General features: G+C 36.9%; 1 pseudogene; it reads right to left on the minus strand.

The window, feature by feature from the left end:
• Nucleotides 1–1598: 1598 nt before the first annotated feature.
• On the minus strand, nt 1599–2269 carry Cacybp-ps1 (calcyclin binding protein, pseudogene 1; annotated as a pseudogene).
• Nucleotides 2270–5814: the final 3545 nt, after the last annotated feature.

The following is a 5814-nucleotide window of genomic DNA, read 5'->3' on the forward strand; positions in this document are numbered from 1 at the left end:
TCCTGCACGAACATCATGTCCAAGAAGTAAGTTGGGGAGGAAAGGGTTTATTCAGCTTACACTTCTACATTGCTGTTCATCACCAAACGAAGTCAGGACTAGAACTCAAGCAGGTCAGGAAGCAGGAGCTGATGCAGAGGCCATGGAGAGATGTTTCTTATAGGCTTGCTTCCCCTAGCTTGCTCAGCTTGCTTATAGAAACCAAGACTACCAGTCTAGGGACAGCATAACCCACAATAGACTGGATCCTTCTCCTGATCACGAGTTGAGAAAATGCCTTACAGCTGGATCTCATGGAGGCATTTCCTCAACTGAGACTCCTTTTTCTGTGATAACTACAGCTTGTTTCACATTGACATCCAAAACCAGCCAATACACCCCCATAAGTTCTCTTATTGTTGAGAATAGTTTTCCCTATTCTGAGGGCTCTTTTGTTGTTTTTTGTTTTGTTTTTGTTGTTTTTGTTCCAAATGAATATGAGAACTGTTTTTTTTTCCATCTCTGTGAAAAATTGAGCTGGAATTTTGATGGGGATGCCTTGAATCTGCAGATTGCTTTTGGCAAGTTGGCCATTTTTGCTATGTTAATCCTGATGATCCATGAGCATGAGAGATCGTTCTATCTTCTGAGGTCTTCTTGAATTTCTTTCTTCAGAGACTTGAAATTCTTGTCATATAGATATTTCACTTGCTTGCTTAGAGTCACACCAAGATATTCTTTATTATTTGTGACTATTGTGAAGGGTGTCATTTCCCTAATTTTTTCATTCTCAGCCCGTTTATCCTTTGAGTAGAGGAGGGCTACTGATTTGTTTGAGTTAATTTTATACCCAGCCACTTTGTTGGAGTTGTTTATCAGCCATAGGAGTTCTCTGGTTGAATATTTGGGGTCATTTAGTATACTATCATGTCATCTGCAAATAGTGATTTTTTAAGTAAAACTCCAAATTTAGGAAACAAAGGAATAAATGGGGTTTTCAAGTTTTCGCATCATGGTTATTTTTTAAGGCAGCTGATTACTGACAGTACTTATCTATACAAAATATCTGTCTATTTTTGCCATTTGTACTTTGTTTAATCTTATATTCATAAATATATTTAAATCAATTATTATATGGTAACACATGTTGCTTAAGCTGGTAATAACAGATAACAGCCCTATAGTAACTTGCAAGTTTATATAAATATTTGAATTTTATGAAAAAAATTTGCCTTTTCTTTTTACATTACTGGGACCTAATGTCAGGTACAGATAGAAAAATACTTCTGTTTTCTATCTCCCAGCCAGAACAAAAATCCGTGATGTAACATTTTCATTATGTAAGAGTTCCTTTATACATTTCAGTAAGGATATCATATAGCCTTTTCTGAAACAAAATATCTGAGGTGCTAATGAAGGAAAACGCTTAATAAGCTTATTTATTTAAATCAAATCTTCCAGTAAGAAATGGAAGATCTGCTGGCTTTACTTAGAAGGCTGTGTAAATATTTTCTGTCAAAAACTACATACCCACATGAGCAAATGTGTGCATTTCAACAACAGTCCCTACAGGAAACACGAGCACTCCACGCCACAGTTCCCACAGGACTTTTAAAGCCTCAGAATTCCATGTCTTCCCTGACTTGCTTCTCTCTGGATTTCACCCATGCTTTATTAATGGCTTGCTTCCTGTCATCATCTGTGGCTTCAAACATTTTCTTTAGAAAATTCATTAATCCCTTCCTAGAATCTGCCTCAGTGTCATAGGAAGGCTTTTCTCTTTGCATTCTTTTTTCCACTGGAGTTAAGTATTCCCATCCTGTGTTTTCAGCTTTCTTTATAAATAGGATAATAACTTATCAGTCTTGACTTTTTTTGAACTGCTTTCCATAGAGATAGCTTTCTAAAGATTGTTCACAACCATGGAGTCATTCTTACCATTGAGGCTGTTAGCAAAAGATCAAAAGACTTCTCTGTGAAATGTGCCTGCCCTGCACATTCTCAGAGATTACCTGATGAAGCCCAGTTAAGGTAATATAGATTCTCGCAAACTTATCTGACTAATCCCATCCATAATTACTGATTTTCATGGTATATCCTGTTCTAAGAGGAGCAACCACAGCAGCTGGCTTTTCATTATCAAGTTCTGGTTTCTTCTGCGTCTTCTGTTGCATCGTGTTCTTTAGTTTTGACTCTATCTTGGATTTTTCACTTATAAGAGTAAGTCTTTTCCTAGTGGACTTTTCCAGCAACACTTGGACCTCTCTCCAAAGTAGAAGCTGTGCTGTGGTGCATCAGCAGTGCCTCAAAGCAGACAGGAAAAGCCTAACATCACCCACAAGCATCACAGCTGCTGCGCCTAGCTACACTGACCCAGCAGGACTTGGTGGCTCACCCTCCTCACAAGGCAGCTCAAATGGTGGTATTTTGACGTCTTCCTTTCCAATTTGTATCCCTTTGACCTCCTTTTGTTGTCCAATTGCTCTGGCTAGGTCTTCAAGTACTATATTGAATAGGTAGGAAGAGAGTGGTCAGTCTGGTCTACTCCCTGATTTTAGTGGGATTGCTTCAAGTTTCTCTCCACTTAGTTTGGTGTTGGCTACTATTTTGCTGTATGTTACTTTTACTACGTTTACGTATGGGCCTTGAATTCCTGTTGTTTCCAAAACTTATAACATGAAGGGGTATTGAATTTTGTCAAATTCTTTTTCAGCATATAATTAGATGACTATGTGATTATATTTGGGTATCTTTATAATGAGTTACATTGGTAGATTTCCCTAAATTAAAGATGTCAGCATCCCTGGGATGAAGCCTACTTGATAACAGTGAATCATTGTTTTGATGTGATTTTGGATTCTGTTTGCAAGAATTTTATTGAGTATTTTTGAATAAGTATTCATAAGAAAAATATGTCTGAAATTTTCTTTCTTTTCTGGGTCTTTGTGTGGTTGAGGGATAATCATAATTGTGGTTTCAGAGAACAAATTAAGTAGTGTTCCTTCTGTTTCTATTTTGTAGAATAGACTGAAGAGTGTTGGTGTTTGGTCTGCTTTGAAGTTCTGATAGAATTCAGCACTAAACCCATCTGGTCCAGGGCTTTGTTTGGGTAGGAGACTTTTAATAATTGCTTCTATTTCATTAGGGTTTATGGAACTGTTTAGATGGTTTATCTGATCCTGATTTAACTTTGATACCTTGTATCTGTCTAGAAAATTATCTATGTCAACAAGATTGTCAAGTTTTATTGAGTATAGGTTTTTTCAAGTAGGATTTGATAATTTTTTTAATTTCTTCAGTTTCTGTTTTATGTCTCACTTTTCATTTTGTTAATTTGGATATTGTCTCTGTGACCTCTGGTTAATCTGGCTAAGGGTCTATCTTATTAATTTTCTCAAAGAACCAGCTCCTGTTTTTGTTGATTCTTTGTATAGTTCTCTTTATTCTACTTGGTTGATTTCAACCCTGAGTTTGATTATTTTCTGCCATCTACTCCTCTTGGTTATTTTTGCTTCTTTTTGCTCTAGAGCTTACAAATGTGCTGTTAAGGTACTAGTGTATGCTCTCTCCAATTTCTTTTGGAGGCACTGAGAGCTATGAGTTTTCCTCTTAGCACTGCTTACAATATGTTCCGTAAGTTTGGGTATGTTGTGCCTTCATTTTCATTAAATTCTAAAAAGTCTTTAATTTCGTTCTTTATTTCTTCTCTGACCAAATTATCATTGAGTAGAAAGTTGTTCATCTTCCATGTGTACGTGAGATTTCTGTCATTTTTATTGTTATTGAAGACCAGCCTTAGTCCATGGTGATCTTATTGGATACATGGGATTATTTCAATCTTCTTGTATCTGTTGAGGCTTGTTTTGTGACCAATTATATGGTCAATATTGGAGAAGGTACCATGAAGTGCTGAGAAAAATTTGTATACTTTTGTTTTAGGGTGAACTGTTCTGTAGATATCTGTTAAATCCATTTGGTTCATGACTTCTCTTAGTCTGTCTATGTCTCTGTTTAATTTCTGTTTCCATGAACTGTCCTTTGAAGAGAATGACATGTTGAAGTCTCTCACTATTATTGCGTGAGGCTCAATGTGTGTTTTGAGCAAAGTTTCTTTAATGAATTTGGGTGCCCTTGCATTTGGAGCATAGATGTTCAGAACTGAGAATTCATCTTGGTAGATTTTTCCTTTGATGGGTACAAAATTACCTTCCTCATCTTTTTTGATGACTTTTGGTTGAAAGTTGATTTTATTTGGTAATGTAATAGCTATTACAGTTTCTTGCTTGGGTCCACTTGCTTTATCAGCCCTTTATTTTGAGGTAGTGTGGGTTTCTGTTGCTGAGGTACATTTCTCGTAAAAAGCAAAGTGCTAGGTTCTGCTTACATATCCATTCTGTTAGTCTGTGTCTTTTTATTGGAGAATTGAGTCCATTGATGTTAAGAGGTATTAAAGACCAGTGATTGTTTCTTCCTGTTATTTTTGTAGTTAGAGGTAGATTATGTTTGTGTGACTCTCTTCTTCTCAATTCTTTGAAAGAAGATTGGTTTCTAGAATTTTCTTGAGTGTAGCTTCCATCCTTGTGTTGGAGTTTTCCATCTATTATTCCTTGTAGGACTGGATTTGTGTAAACATATTATTTAAATTGGGTTTTGTCTTGGAATATCTTGGTTTCATCATCTATGGTAATAAAGAGTTTTGCTGGGTAAAATAGCCTGGGCTGGCATTTTTGTTCTCCTAGGGTCTGTATGGCATCTGTACAGGATCCTCTGGCTTTTGGAGCCTCTGTTGAGAAATCTGGTGTAATTCTGATTAGCCTGCTTTAATATGTTACTTGACTTTTTCCCTTACTGCTTTTAATACTCTTTCTTTGTTTCTGCATTTGGTGTTTTGATTATTATGTGATGGGAGGAACTTCTTTTCTGGTCTAATCTATTTGGGGTTCTGTAGGCTTCTTTTATGTTTATGGTCATCAATTTCTTTAGATTAGGCATGTTTTCTTCTATAATTTTGTTGAAGATGTTTATTGGCCCTTTGAGTTGGGAATCTTAGCTCTCTTATATACCTATTATCTTTAGGTATGGTCTTTTCATTGTGTTCTGGATTTGATGGATGATTGGGTTAGGAGCTTTTAGCATTTTGTGTTTTCTTTGACTGCTTTAATATTTTCTATAGTATCTTCTGCTGCTGAGATTCTCTCTTCTATCTTTTGCATTCTGTTGATGATGCTTGCATCTTTGACTCCTGATCTCTTGCTAGGTTTTCTATCTCCAGGATTGTACCCTGTTGTGATTTCTTTATTGTTTCTATCTCCATATTTAGATGGTTTTGTTCAATTCCTTCACCTGTTTGGTTGGGTTTTCCTGTATTTCTTTAAAGGAAATAGGTGTTTCCTCTTTAAGGGCTTCTATCTGTTTACTCGTCTTCTCCTATATTCTTTAAGGGTGTTACTTATGTCCTTCTTAGCGTCCTTTATCATCATCATGAGATGTGATTTTCATCTTGCTTTTCAGGGGTGTTGGGGTATCCATGGCTTGCTGTGGTAGGAGAACTGGGTTCTGATGATGCCAAGTAGTTTCGGTTTCTGTTGCTTATGTTCTTGTGCTTGCCTCTGGTTAACTGGTGTTAGCTGATCTTGCTGTCTCTGACTTCAGCTTGTACCTCCTATAAGGCTGTGAGCCTGTGATCTTAGATGTGTCAACTATGCTGGAAGACAAGTTTTCTCTGGGTGGGATTGAGGTACGGAAGGCTTGACACATGGTCAGCTCCAGAGTACAGATGGAAACAGGAAGGATCCTTTCACTGACTGTGATGAGGTCCCTGGGTTCACTGGGTCC

The sequence above is a fragment of the Rattus norvegicus genome, chromosome 9 (assembly GCF_036323735.1).
Source record: "Rattus norvegicus strain BN/NHsdMcwi chromosome 9, GRCr8, whole genome shotgun sequence".
NCBI classification, from domain to species: Eukaryota; Metazoa; Chordata; class Mammalia; order Rodentia; family Muridae; genus Rattus; species Rattus norvegicus.